This window comes from Lissotriton helveticus, chromosome 1_1, assembly GCF_964261635.1.
Source record: "Lissotriton helveticus chromosome 1_1, aLisHel1.1, whole genome shotgun sequence".
Classification (NCBI taxonomy): Eukaryota; Metazoa; Chordata; class Amphibia; order Caudata; family Salamandridae; genus Lissotriton; species Lissotriton helveticus.
The window spans coordinates 936,924,362-936,937,620 of NC_136057.1; positions in this window are offsets into that span (position 1 = coordinate 936,924,362).

A 13,259-nucleotide genomic window follows, 5' to 3' on the forward strand; every position below is an offset into this window, starting at 1 on the left:
TCGTCTTCTGTTTGCAGGTGGTCAATTTATCCCAATCAACTTTACGTGGAGGAATCAGGGTGTGCATGTAAGCAATTATTTTCGCCGGGAGAGTAGTAATTTTGTCTCTTGGCTTGTCCCCAGGTATACGATCCTGATCCCAGTCTTTCAACTGGTTCCAGGTTCCCCCTAACTCCGCTGCATGATCAGTATCATGAACCTGTCGCCATATATCTACAGGGATAACAATCCGAAAAACAATTCAACATCAGCCAAAGTCGTTACAGCTCAGGTTGCAGCTTCAGTTAATTCCTTATATTAAGCTGTGGGATTCTTTCGTGGGTCAGGAAGTTGTGATTTCAAAGCTAGGACTTCGCTCCTTTTCCATGGAGTGTATACCCATTGCTCCTGAAACCGCGCCTCTACTCGATTCCTTGGAACTACGTTTTGATTATCACGTACTTCGGGTATTTCAGGATGAAAAATAGGATGCACTTCCCTCATAGGATGTTGGGAATCCCAGTTGGGACATCTCACAAACACTCTACCTTGATACTTTACCAATGTCTCCACATTCTTATACACTTCTGTCAGACTTAAATCAAACTTGTGAGTCCGATCCAAAATGTCATACAATATCTGAGGAGCGATCCCATCCCGAAAACATTTTTCCCAAACCTCAATAAGGTAGCAAGACATTTGGCGCAAAATATGCTGCTGCATAACAGGTTCAAGGTCCCTTATGGAGCACCATAAATCCGCTACTGTATATATATCTTTCCTCATCCATTTAACTGCCTGATCTGTTAAAGCTTCTTTTTCACTATAGGCCACCGATGCTCTCGTAAATAAAAACCTTGCATTCAGCCCGCTTGTATCCCCTAATGGAGTCTTGTTCCTCACTTCAGGGGTCGCACTAGCCGATTGGGATGTCCATATGGGACTTGGAGTTGCCAAAATTACGGGGGAATTCCCCAGGGATTGTAGTGCATCAGGAATAAGGGTAGCTGTGTCTCTCAATGAGGTAGGTGCGGCACGAGAAGTAACTGCGAGGGCTAGAGACAAATCCACCTCTGGGGCGGAGGCTAGAGGGGAAGTAGCCGAGTGAAGAGGTACAGAGGAGTATATACATTGTGGCGCATAAGGTGGGGAGGTCGAACGTTCAATAAATCCTCTATTTCCTCCTCGGCTTCATTTCGAGTCACATAACTTTTATCTACCTGTAACCTAAACTGTCTGTCTAAACAGTCAATATTCTGTTCCGTCTGATTTTTATCATGGGCAATGGCTTTCTGGGTTACAGTCTGTCCTTGTTTTATTTTTATTAATTTCTCTGCTCTAATCCGTCTCCGCTTTGCTTCTTTCTGCCATGTATTGTAAATACTGAATCTTTTTCTCGTCGAAGTATCCTGTCAGCGGCCACTGTAATTCGACATTATTTTTGGTGTATTTATGCCATAAAGTATTGAATAAAAGTTGTGCAATCCCGTGCTTACAATACATATCGTGACTGGGGCTCCCCTCCGGAGGGGCCGGCTGGCTTTCCTCCAGCCTCGTACCCTCCCGGCAAACACAGCCAAAACATAGCTTACTAAAGCACGGCATTGTCTCTTCCTATAATCTAGTTACTTCAGCTGGAAAGGAAAAAATTAACACTCTCATACACATGGCCATGTTCAACTCAGCTTCAATTACGCACACACAATACACAAACAACAATCTTTTGAACAACATAAAGGATAAAACAACTTCGTACCAAGCAAAAGTCAGAGCCCGTCAACTCCTGTCTATGGAGAACTCGTATACCTTTCCAAATTTTTCAAAAGCCAAAAATCAAGTAGTCTCGTCCTTAGACTACCTAGAGATAGCCACACAGGTTTCTAAACCACAGACCGACCTACGGGCCATCCAACAGCCTCCATGGTTCACCTCCTGTGCTATTCTGACTTAGCCCGCTTTTTCAAGCGTCGCTCCAGATCTGCCCAGGGGCTACCCAATCGTGACTGCCAGCATTCCCGAGGGCAGTCCGGCCGGATGTGGACTTCTTCCTCAAGTCACACCTAGGCGTCTGGTTCAAATCTCTATTAATCACCAAGTCTACCCAAAACAGGAGCTTCAGCCCGTGCAGTCTCAATACTGCCCCGTCAGTCCCCCTTCGAGTTCTCCGTGGTCTCAAACCACCCAAATACTCCACATCAAAATTAAAGGGATATCCAACACAACACAAGACGATTCACTCACCTGGTGCACTCAGGTTCGACAGCCGGCTCCGAAACCCCATGACAGCCCGACATACCGCAGACAACTCTCGCCAGTTCGAGGACCGCCGGCCCTCCAGCAGGGACCAACAACCCTGAAGGAACCCCGACCCCAAAGTCGCCCCCCAGCCCAGAGCACTGGCATCCATTGTAAGGACCACCAGAGGCGGAGACTGCAGAGGCAATCCCCTGGCCAGATTTTCCGACAGAGTCCACCAGCGCAGGGCAGGAAGGATCGACAGAGACACCGGAACCAAAAGGGACAAATCCCGAGACAAAGGATTCCACCAAGCCAACAGGTAGGACCAAAGAGGCCGAAGATGGAAACATGCCTAAGGCACAGTGAACACCGTAGCTGCCATCAGACCCAGAAGGCGCAACATAAGACGGACTGGGAAGGATCGACTCACCAGAAACCGATGAGCCTGGGAACACAAGGTCACTGCCCGAGCTACCGGCAGGAAGTTCTGATTTGGATCCGTGTGGAAACGGTCCCCTACGAAAGTCAGGTCCTGAGAAGGCAGAAGTTGACACTTGGGGAGATTCAACAGGAACCCATGGGCCCACAAGGCGGAACACACCAACCCCTAATCCCTCAACAACTGAACAGTGGATGGAGCATGGAGGAGCCAATCATCCAGATAAGGGTATACCATCAACCCCTGAAGGTGCAAGAAAGACACCAAGGGAGCCACCACTTTGGTAAACACCCAGGGGGGCGACCTCAGGCCGAATGGAAGAACCTGGAACTGGCAATGGACCCCCAGAAGACAAAACCTCAGGAAAGGATGAGAAAGAGGGTGAACCGGCACATGATAATAGGCATCCTGAAGGTCCAGAGTGCACATGTAATGACCCCGGAGAACCAGGGGAATCACCCGCTGAAGAGTCTCCATTTTGAACAGAACCCGCAGCACAAAATTGTTCAGGGCTTTCAGATCCAGAACAAGACAAAACCCCCCTGTGACTTTGGGAACCAGAAAAATGATGGAATAAAATCCCTGACCCCTCTCCCGGGAGGAACCACCTGCACCGCCCCCTTGTCCAGCAGAGACCTAACCCCCACACACAGCTCCGCCCGCTTGGACGGACAGGATGGCCAGGGAGACAGACGGACCCCCGAGTCCGGAGGAGGGGCTGAAAACTCCAAGAGGTACCCCAACCGGATAACGTCCAGCACCCACAAGTCTGAACAAGAGGACATCCAGGCCGGAAGAAAGAACCGAAGCCGACCTCCGACCAAGGATACGGCCTCGGACGCCAGATAGTCAGGAACGAGGCTTAGCAGGAGGGGACTTCGCCTTCTTGTCACGACCCCTACCAGACTGAAAACGGCCCCTGCTCCTGGTAAACTGCCTGCGAGAGGGAGGATGGAAGAAGGGCTTAGGCTTGGAAGAAGCCGGCACAGCAGAAGACTGCTTGAAGAAGGAAGAATGCTTCTTCTCCTTAAACAGCCGATGCAACTTGCCCTCCAATTCTTCACCAAACAACATAGAACCCTGAAAGGGCAACCGCAGAGCAGCAGACTTCTGGGCTGAATCCATCTTCCAGTCCTTCAGAACCAAGTTACGACGAGCAGCTACACAAGCACCCCCAGAGAGGGCAGAAGCCTGCACCACATCGAAGAAAATGTCAGGCAGAAATTCAACCTGATGCTCAACATGAGACAGAAGGTCTGTACAGTCAGTGGTATCATCCATAGACCCATACAAAGACTTCAAGCCCGAAAGCAGAGACCGAGCCACATAAGTCCTGTAGATGCCAGCCCGGAGCACCAGATGAGAACCAGAATAAACCTTCCGCAAGGAAGCGTCCACCTTCTTGTCCATCGTCTCACGCACAACAGCATCTTCAGCCAAGGAAGTGCGCCCCACAAGACTCGCCACAAAAGAATCCACAGGAACAGAGTCCGGAAAGTCCTTAGCCATATCCTGAAGAGGATAGAGCTTAGCCATAAAGCGAGGAAGCAGGATGCGATCTGGATCCTTCCATTCCCGGTCCAGAACCTCCTTGACACAAGGATGAACTGGCATAACCATAGGAGCCGAGCACTGGAACTGGGGAAGCAAGGAACTCCCAGAAGTACTAGGGACATCATCAGCGGGAAATCCCATATTAGCCTTAACATGACCCAACAAGTCCGACAACATGTCCTTGTCGACATACTCACCCTTCTGAACATCACCCCCCAACCACTCATCCTTGGACTCAGCAGAAGAAGAAGGAGGCGGAGCTCGAACAGAGGACTTGGACCTGGGAGCACTCTCCATCTCCAACAAAGTCTCCCTAATAAGCCTCTTCATCCTGGCATCACCACCCCGGGAACGATGCCTGGAACACACAGGAGAAGGAGATGAGGAAGACGAAGATGATGGAGAAGAGGAGGATTCAACCACATGCCTGCTCTCCTTGGCATGTTTACCCATGATGCACAACCACAGGACAACGAGGAGCAGCAAGCCACCCCCGGAGACGGACTGAAGGCCACCGAAGCAAAGCAAGTCACCACAGGAGCAGGACCTCAGGCAACATAGGATGGAAGCAAGGTAGCCCACGAGCATCCCAGGACCACCGAAAAGTGAAGAGACACTGAGGCAGTCTGAACGAGGTTTGCAGAAAGCTTGATCCAAAACTGCAGCACTTCGCACCAACCAGTCCAAAACAGAATGCAGGCAAGGCAGAAATAATGGCAACTAAATAGGTAAAAAAAACGCTACACAGTACTTACAGGAAGGGCCGGCAAGCACCCCATGTCACTGCGCCAGCCGCAAACTGAAAAAGCCGGACTTCCTGCAACGGAAGTCAGGCAAACTCTGGAAGGAAGCGCCCCAGCCGCACGGAGGCCGCCGCACTCCCGGAGCAGAAGCAGGAAACAGCCGCGTCTTCGACATGCCCGGCAAAAACGAAGACGCGGCAAAGACACCAACAACGGAGAAGAGACAACCCCAGGAGCCAAAGGAACCGCCAGGAAGTGTCAACAAGGCTCCCCAAGCCTGGCAGGGGGAGAGCTCAAGAAGACCAGCACAAACCCGGAGCCCAGCAACAGGTAAGCCCCAGGAGCCTCCAGGCTCCTGGTCCAATCCATACTGTCGGAAGACAGAAAAAAGAACCGGAGGAATGCTGGGTAATGTACCCATATGTACTCCCAGTAGGGATGGGGAGGGGTGTACCAGCATTCCTGCTTTTCTTTTTACTGTCATGGAGATAGGTTATCTCACTTGGTTAGTATGAAGGGGACGAGGACAGGAGGGACCTGGGGGTAATGTTATATGCTACGTTTTTTGTAAAATGTAGCATCATTTCCTGATGTCTGCAATGGAAGCTACATAACACAAAACAAAATAACAATAATACAACATAAAAGCAGCAACACAGTAATACAACACCAAAACAAAGCAACACGGAAAAATGCAACACCATAACAGGATACAACACACCAACAGAACCATACACAAAACACCACAACAGAATACATCACTAAACATAACACCAGAAAAGTACATTGGTAACAACAACACATTGACAATACATCACAACAAAAACACGTAACAGTGATAACTACTAGGGTGAACAGTATTTTTTATTTTGGTAAACCGCATATAATTACTCTCTTTGAAGCAACGTTCTTATCCCCAACGTTGCAACTAACCCAAAAAATAGTTAAATACCATCTTGCCATGAGGAAGCACCTTTAAAGTAGCAAAATACTTGTTAGCAAAGAAGCACAGTTCAGCAAGGATTTGAGAACTGATCTGGAACAATCAAAACATATTTATCGAACTAATCAGGGATTAGGGAACTTCTTTTGTTGTTAAAACTACTCCAATTTTTTGGAAGCAATTATCACATTTCACAACTCCAAATGTCAAGAAACTATTTTATTTATTGTTGTTAGGTAGGGTAATTTGCCCATCAACACCTAAAACATATTTAAGAATACTATAGTTAAAAATTAATCAGCTAATTCATAAAAAATAACATTTCATCAGTTAAAACTTGAACATATCACACATGTTATAATAATAATATCCATTAAATTTATGAATGTAAAACATTTTCAGAGCCATGTTAGCTTAGATTTTATATGCCAAGCTGATTGAGAACACTTTGAGACAGCAAAAAGTACACAAACGTTAGCATCAGACTTGCATAGTCTAAAAGCATCCCAAAAACGATTAATGGCCATATAAAGGCAGAAAAGAATATTCCATTTAACTCTCTGGAACTCCACAAAAGAACAAAAGATGCTCCTTTTCTTTTGCATAGTTACATAAGGGCAGCGATATGTTTCAGATATACAGTTAAACCATGAGCAAGTACAACTGGAAAGTGGGAGAGTGACAATCTAAATTGTATATATAAGGCCCTAGTCGAGAGGGAAATAATATAATAATAAGCTCCTCAAATTCTATTTCAGTCTGTTGCACAAAGATCCTGTTGGGTGTTGTGGACGGTTGTTGCTGGAGCTTGACGTTGGTGGTCCCGGCAGTCTGTCAATGCTGTAGCATGAAGTGCAGATCTCACTTCATGTTTGCGGTCAGCACAGGTGGCAAGATCTCGGCATAAACGGGTTTGTCCGCAGTCCTGAGTAGCCCAAAACATGCAGGTTTTGTCCTTTGTGTCCAGAGAAGTGCACTTTGAGGCCAACCAAGGGCCCAGGACCTGGTCAGCAGGACTCAGGCAGGTCCAGTTGCAGGTACATGCAGGTCCAGTTGAAGCAGGTCAGCAGGAAGATGCAGGAAGGCCCCTGGAGCTTGTTGTGTCCCTGTAACTTGAACAGGAGCTCAGCCAGCTAACCCTTGGACTCACTCAGGTACCCTGGGATGAAGAAAGCAGATTCAGTCTTCCTTCTCAGACAGCAGGGCCGGCTTCAAGCAGCAGGGCAGTCATTAGGCAGCAGGGCAGTCCTTCTTCTATAGTATCCACTGGTCCAGGAGTATACTGAAGAGTTGGTCTAAGGGTCCAATATTTATACCTATTGCCAGCTGTGAGGTAGGAGAAACCTCTAGAATTCCCCCACAGCCTCTTCTGCAATTTCCTCCCTCACTTCCCTGGTCCCATGTTGTCTGGGGAGAGAAAAGGCTAGTGTGAGTGTAGGAGGCAGCCCCTGTTGAAGTGAAAGTGTGGTATGTGACAGCTCCTTCCCCACCCATCTTTTGAGGATGGCTCATACTTCCAACACCCAGTCCCCCTTTAATACCCTGTAACTCAATAATAATTTTTGGGATAGGTAGGCATTACAATAATGAAAAACAAAAGTGAGAGTTTTGTTCCACTACCAGGACATGTAAAATGTAAGCCCTGGGGGTGACCTATATGTATTCAAAATATAGGGTTTATGCCTCGAGAAAGGTTTATATTGCCAGGTTGAAATGGTGGTTTACAACGGCAAACAGGCTGCAATAGCAGACCTGAGCCATGTCTAAAAAGACTACGTCAGTGGTGGCCCAAGAGGAACAGCAGGCCCACTAGTAGCATTTAATTTGCAGGCCCTGAGTACATGAAGTACCACTTTATTAGGGACGTCTAACTATGGTTCAGCATATATTTACTTTAGTCATTAATGAGGCCATGTGTGCAAGTCTGCTAATTGATACACAAATAACCAAACTCAGGGACTCTCTGCAAAACTGTATCTTTCTTATGTATCAGACCCCTGAAACTTTTATCAGGTTTGAACACCATGAATGTTGATCACATTAATTTTTAAGTCCATGGATTAGGCAAAATGACTAAAACATAATCATTGGCGAATAGTCATTGTGGGATCTTTTGGCCCACAATTTGGTGAGAGCCATTTTCAAAATCAAAAAGAAAATTGATACACTGGTTCACAAAGAGCAAAGAAAGGGCTGGTTGCAGAACACATCACTCTCATACTCTCCTATCAATGTTGATTTTTTTCTTTATTACCCCCAGTGTACCTGGGTGAAGTTGCTTGCATACAGGCACTTTACTATTTGAAGTATGCTCACAGAATCACCCATCACAGTGAGCACCTCCCAAAGCTTCAGTCTTGGGTCCAGATCACAAGCAACACGCACATCTAGAAATGCAGTATATAAGAGGCTCTGCTTGATGTCCTTTATTTTCCATTTTTTAGGAGAAAACATAAAACTTGGTTCACAGTACTAGTTTTTAGATTTGAAGCCAACCTGAGGGTGATATTAAGACCTTGTTTTCAGTGATCCACATTTTCAACTTATCCAAACTTTGTTAGATAACATTTTTTTTAATGTTGGCAATGAGACCAATTGGGCATTAATTCCCAAGTTGTCAGTCTTTATATTTTAATCTTTTTTCCACTTCTGTTCTCAACACAAACTATTGACCAAAGCTCTCTGAATTATGATTATGACTTTGTTTATCCTTTCCAACCTTCCATTAATTTATGGATGGTAAAGGGTGCACTTGTTGTACTCAATCCCTCTTTCTTACAAAAATGTGTTCCTCTCCTTCAAAACAAGCTGTACCCCTTTGCCAGCTAAGATTGTTGTGGGAAAATCTCCTGTGGTGAAAATCCCATCCAAGAATTTGATTATACCTCAAGATTCAAAGGAGTTGGTAAAGGTGATTACAAGTCCAATAAAAAAATGTCTATTAAGACAATGATATATTTGTCAATTCTCAAACATTTGAATCAACCAACATTTTCTATGGCAATTTCTTCCCAGGGACCATTGGGCAACTTCCTAATGACCATGGGTTGCTGCATATATTTAGTGGAGAAGTGTGGCTCACTGGTTAGAGGAGGCAGACCTGGAAGCTGAGGTCAGCCCGGGACCAGGGTTCAATTCCTGGCTCGGCGGGGTCTTGAGTCCTAAAATGTCCATGGACTCAACAATTCTGTGACTCTGGGCAATAGCTTGCTTAATCTCCACAATGGCCCCTCGCGGCGGGATGCCTGGCTTTCACCGTGTGGATACCCTGCCGGGGTTATCTCACTGGGGAATACCAGGACGGGTTCCCTAAGTAAGTGCTTAGAAACCGCTTGGTGATTTGCGCTATATAAATTCCTGTACATTTACATTTTAGAATCTTGTCACTGTTGACATACTCTCTCATGGACATCTTCGCTTGTATGTCCATTTGTGGGCACCAGAACAATCTTCTGAGTCGCTCTTTTGTTTGATGACTTTTATGACCAATTTCAATTAGATGTTTTCTCCAATTTTCTGGAAGAAAATCCTATTTGTCATTATTGTTCTCCTTTTCGCTAATTAGTTGTGAGGAACAATCTGCAAGACAGTTGCATCTGCCACTATAAACTCACGTTTTTGAAGCACCACAACCCATTTTCAGATGTGCCCTGATTACATCTATAGCTTTCTTAGGGGTATATTATCAACAACTAGCGATAATTTTTGTCTCTAACTTGTTTAGAGACAAAAATTATCGCCGCACGGCGGCGATTTTTATCGCAGATAAACCTTGCTATTAGCAAGGTTTATCGCAAATGCGATAAAAAACGCCCGCAATGCATGAATATCGCTGAAAAGTCAGCGATATTCATGCATTATCGAGCAAATGCTCTTAGCCATGTTATCCACCTCCCATTGGATAACATGGCTAAGAACTGCTCAGGGCAGGTGTTAGCTTTTGGAGATATTCGCCCTTAGCGCAAATATCTCCAAAAGTTGGTAATAGGAGATAGCGATGTTAGCGACTGTTTCCAGTCGCTAACATCTTGGCACGCCCACTTTGCATATCATTAGTGATAAATATCACTGACATGCAAAGTGGGGCCCATGATGGTCGCTATCTCCTATTAGCTGTCGCTAACTGGTGTTAGCGACAGCTTGGTAATAGGGAGATAATTTTATCTCCGCTTTCTTGGCTTTTAAAGCCAAAAAAGCGGAGATAAAACCCCTTGATAATATACCCCTTAGTGAATAGATCCCTGAGAGGTTTGTGGTCTGTCTTTATTTCAAATTTGCTCCCTCATCTCAATTAGTTTATGATCCACTGAACAGCCAAACTCTCCTTCTCGATTACTGAATAGTTTATTACAGCGCCTTTTAAAACTCTTGAAATAAAAACAATTGTGTGCTCAAGACCACCAGCATTTTGCAGCTGTACAGCCCAGTCATTGTTACAGTGTTGCCACCATATTGAAAACTCGGCAGATACAGGGCTTTTCCTAAACACCTTTTCAGAGTGTTGAAATCAGTCTCACATGTGGCATCCACAGAAATTCTATGCCTTTCTTCAAGAGACCTCTAATTTTTTGCTCTTTTCCATAAAGTTTGAGATGAATTTAATGTGATTTTTACTCATATCTAATAATTTAAGAACTTTTTCTTAGCTGCTAAGACTTAGCATGCTAAGACTTAGCATGCTTCTTGTTCCACTGATTAATCCTTCTTTAAAGTCTATGCCATCCATGGAGAATTCGTGCCTTAGGCACTGCATTTCGGTTAGGTTGAATTTTCTCTTCTTAGCCATTAAGGCTAGAACACTTCTTTTAAATTGTGACAGCACATCATGTACTCTCTGATCATGTTCACTAGCATTATTCCTAAATATCGGAATATCATTTTGATAAATCTTTACAACAATCACATTTCTCAAGACATTCTACATGACCCTTTGGAAAATGGAAACGGCTGATGCCAAAGTCAAATCTAGTGACAAAAACACAGAATGCCACCCCCTTTATCATTGAGAGCATTTCTGTTATGTTTGGGATAGGATAGTTGTCCACAATAGCATTCTCATTTAGTTTGCACAAATCCGCACACAATCTGGCTACATTATTGGCCTTTCAGGTCAAAACAATGGAGCCAACAATTAGCTTGCTTTCATCTCCTCAATTAAACCATTAGACTTCAACTTTTTAAGCTTCTTCAAAATTGCTTCTTTCACCATGATGGGAACATTCCTGATCTTTCCCACATGATGTACTGAGTGTTTCTTTAATTTAATTCAATGGACATAGCCATTAAAATAGCCCAATCTCCGCCAGAAACACTTCAAGAAATTAATTATCTTACTCAAACCTTCCTTTAGTAACCTGTTCTACATTTTCCCTTATCTCTTAATCTGACAGTTGAAATTACATTTGACTCTCAATAGACCATTACAACTTTTTTATGATTATTAAAGCCTTTTGATTAAACAAGCCTATTAGGGAGAGATAGAGACAAAATAAATTCCTGAAGTAACTCTGGGGCATATTATCAAGGGGGTTTATCTCCGCTTTTTTGGCTTTAAAAGCCAAGAAAGCGGAGATAAAATTATCTCCCTATTACCAAGCTGTCGCTAACACCAGTTAGCGACAGCTAATAGGAGATAGCGACCATCTTGGGCCCCGCTTTGCATGTCAGTGATATTTATCACTAATGACATGCAAAGTGGGCGTGCCAAGATGTTAGCGACTGGAAACAGTCACTAACATCGCTATCTCCTATTACCAACTTTTGGAGATATTCACGCTAAGCGCGAATATCTCCAAAAGCTAACACCTGCCGAGGAACAGTTCTTAGCCATGTTATCCAATGGGAGGTGGATAACATGGCTAAGAGTATTTGCTCGATAATGCATCAATATCGCTGACTTTTCGGCGATATTCATGCATTGCGGCCGTTTTTTATCGCATTTGCGATAAACCTTGCTAATAGCAAGGTTTATCTGCGATAAAAATCGCCGATTTGCGGCGATAATTTTTGTCTCTAAACAAGTTAGAGACAAAAATTATCGCTAGTTGTTGGTAATATGCCCCTCTATTATTAAAGTTTATTGTTCTTACATAACGTCCCAACAACTTTTTGGTTGGCCACTATATCTTTTGAGAGGAATATGAGGCTTATACCCGTTTGCCTTCAATTCCTTGTCAAAATATCTTTAGATAGCAGGGTAACTTTTCCACCAGAGTCAAATAACATTTTATAAGTGCATTCTCAGTTAGAATATCTTCTACTTGTTCACATGACTACAAATTAACTAGTATCTACAATGAAAAGTTATCCTTTTTCCAAAAGCTATCCTAAGCTTTCTCTATACAACAGCCTAGCAAAAAATAGTCTCTCAAATGTTCTTTATTGCTAACACTAAAATTCAGGAAAATACTCGAACAACACTTGCCCCTTCTGGTCCTAAACAACCCATCAACAAAACCATGACACAAATGTGGAAAGAATACACAATTGTATTGCTGCATATTCGTTTTTGTGCATTATTTTTCATTGTGTTCAGTTGTGGTGTTGTGTTTTGTCTTTCAGTGGTATGTTTTGCTATTGCCTTGTTGAAGTGAGGATGTGCTATGTTGTTGTGGTTTTGTAACTGTATTATTTTGCACTGTATTTTGTTGCTGTGTACTATTATGTTTCGGTATTTTAGATTTATTTTATATCCTGTCATAGCTTTTGTTATTTCCTTTTTTGTGCTGACTTTTGGTATGTTGTATCATTGTTTATTGTTTCGGAGATATGCTGATATGTTAGATTGGTTTTCAGAGTGGCTGTGTGTGGTTGTTTTTTATTGTGTTGCTGGGTTTTGCTGTAATGTATTTTGCTGTTATGCTCTTTCATATCTTGCTATTTTTACCCGTTTTGGATGTGTTATTATCGTCTTGGTTGCTTTCCTGTGTTTTATTGTTATGTTCTGTTGTTATTGGGTTTTTGTGCTTTATTCTTTAGTGTTGTTCCTGTGGAGTGCTCTGCTGTTCCCTTGTCATTTTGGTGCAGTAGAGTTCTGCTGTGTCTATTGCAATTTTGTTATTGCCTGTTTTTGTTTTTTTCATTGCAATACAACATTGTGCTGTATTTTTTGGTGTTGCATTGTGGAAGTGTCCTTAAAGAGGAGTGTGGCTCAATGGTTAGAGTGGCAGACCCTGATGCAGAGTTCTGGCCTGGGACCAGGGTTCAATTCCCACCTAGGCTCAATTTCCTCGGACCTGACAATTCTTGCCTCGGTGCCCATTCTAATCAGGGGCCTCACGCTGCAACTCTGGGCAATTGCTTGCTTAACCTCCACACCGACCCCAACAGTGCTAGGATGCCTGGCTTCACCCTGGGGGTACCC